Source organism: Dipodomys ordii, unplaced genomic scaffold (assembly GCF_000151885.1).
Source record: "Dipodomys ordii isolate 6190 unplaced genomic scaffold, Dord_2.0 Scaffold37, whole genome shotgun sequence".
NCBI lineage: Eukaryota > Metazoa > Chordata > Mammalia > Rodentia > Heteromyidae > Dipodomys > Dipodomys ordii.
In genome coordinates, this window is record NW_012267253.1 from 3,666,183 (window position 1) to 3,668,726 (window position 2,544).

Genomic DNA, 2,544 nt, shown 5'->3' on the forward strand with positions numbered 1-2,544 from the left:
GCACTCTACCACTTGAGCTACAGCGCCACTTCCGGTTTTCTGGTGATTTTATTGGAGATAGGAGTCTCACGGTCTCTCCTGCCCGGGCTGGCTTTGAACCGCGATCCTCAGATCTCAGCCTCCTGAGTAGCATAGAGTTTCCCATTTATGCCTGGTGGTCCTGGACCCACCACGTAGCTTTGATGATAGGCTCACACCACCACCTTGCTGAGATTCTTTTGGTTTAGATGGAATCTCTCAAACTCTTTTGCCCAGGCTGACCTTGAACCGCAATCTTCTCCATCCCTACTTCCTAAGTAGCTAGTATTAAAAGTGTGAGCCACCACACCCAGTCTATAAGCCGTTTTATGAACTATCGTCTATAAACTATTATAATCTTTATAACAACTTTATGATGTACATGTAATTATCATTTTTATTTTACAGTACAGAAAAATGAGGCACAAAGAAATGAAGCATCTTGGTTGGTTAGTCATTAGGCTCAAAGTCTGTGTTCTTAGGCATTGATCTTCAGATAAATAGATATGAGTCCATCCTAAGAAGACAAGGATCAAGACTAAGCACTCCAGAGCCAGGATACACACTGCAATCCTAGCTATGGTAGGTCTAATCTCCAAATCTCCAAGTATTCAGCACCATCATTAACCTGGAGAGCAAAGATTTTCAGCAGACTCATGATAGACCGATCCAAAGTTGTTGTGTTTATGAAGCCATAATGTAATGGAAAGAGCATAATATTTGTGTTTCTTCACAGGTAAATGATTTGAGATTAATTTCCCTCCCTTCCTCCCCTCCTCCCTCCACCTCAGAGGTGGGAGGTTTGAACACAGAGCCTTGGGTGATATCCTTGGGCTTCTTTGTCTCTAAGCTAGTGCTCTATCATTTGAGTAACAGCTTTTTTTATGCTAAATTGGAGATAAGAGTCTCACAGCCTTTCCTGCAAGGGCTAGCTTTGAACTAATCCTTAGATCCTAGTACCCTGAGTAGCTAGGATTACAAGCATGAGTTATGGGCACCGTTTTTGTTGTTGTTGGTCATGGGGCCTGAACTCTGGGCCTGGTTGCTCTCCCTCAGCTCTTCACTTCAAGGCTAGCACTCTACCACTTGAACCACAGCACCACTTCTGCCTTTTTCTGCTTATGTGGTACAAAGGAATCGAGCCTAGGGCCTCATACTTGCAAGGCAAGCACTCTACCACTGAGCCACCTTCCCAGCCCTCACTTCCATTTTTGAACCCTGCTGTCTCTTCTATAATGTAATCTTTATCATATCTTCCCTCACTTGTGGTCTAGAACCAACATTTCAGAAAGTTAAAAAAACGTACAGAAAGTTAAATTGTTCATCTTATCTTTTTATCCATTCACTTTTCCATAGTTCTTGGCTATACATAAAAATATTAATTACCATGAAGTTTCCTTGCTTAATCTAATTGTAATGAATTAAACATTAGACTCTCTTATCTGGAGAAAAAGGAATGGGCTTTCTAGCAAATACTAGGTGGAAGGAAAGGTCTTTCATAAGGTTTATTTTTGTTTTTATTTTTGCTTTGAGACAGAAATTCACTTTGTGACTCAGGCTGGCCTTGTTCCTTCCATCCTCCTGCCTTAACCTCCCGAGTGCAGGTATGTACCTTATAGGTATGTACCTCCATGGAAAAGGAAAATTAAATTATTTAGGACAACCCCTACCTCCATCTTTGGGGAATGTTTTGGAAGAAGGACAGAATGTTTCCTAACTTTCCTCAGCATTGAGGTGTAGCAGCTTCTTAAAGTATAAAGGTGCCTGTCAACACTGGTTATTTTCTTTGAAGTCCCTGCCATCTGATTTTAGATCCTGCAAGACATAAATTAAGAATCCTGAAAATGTTACAACAGCCGGGCTGTTCAGTGGGAGATAAAATGTCAGTAGCAGAGTGTGGGCTGGGATGTCACATGGAGCGGCTGATCATGAGAAGATTTTTGTCTCATTTCCTAAATAAAATGCAGCACACTGGCAGTACCAAGACACCCTTTTTCTCATTCCTAGCTGTACATTCCACCTGACATCAAAGATTTTTTTTAAAGCATGATCGCTTCATGCTCCTCAAATCTTGTTCTAGGGGGAAGTGACCACAACTAAAAGTGCAGAGAAGCTTGCTAGCCACCCAAAGACTTGAGTGAGTGCAAATGCCTACCATTGGTGGCTGATGAATCACATGCCTTCTCCATTTCTCAGGACTATGTGCTCATTGTCTCTGGCAGGCTGCTCTAGGAAAGTACTTGGGGGTGGGGGGCAGGGGTGGGGCAGAATGAATGGGAAATACATGCAAATTTTAAATTTAGTTACAATCAATATAAATTAGGAACTGTCTCATGAAATCGTTCCCAACTTTTAAATTCTCGAAGTTTTCCTAGAATTGACTTTAAAAAAAACCCAAAAACTGGAACTTGAAAGGAAGGAAAGGGTACCATTGTCCAAAAAGAAATGTACTCATTACCTGATTTATGAAATGGTAACTCTTCTGGAAAATACATCCATAATATTAATAAAATATTATATATATAT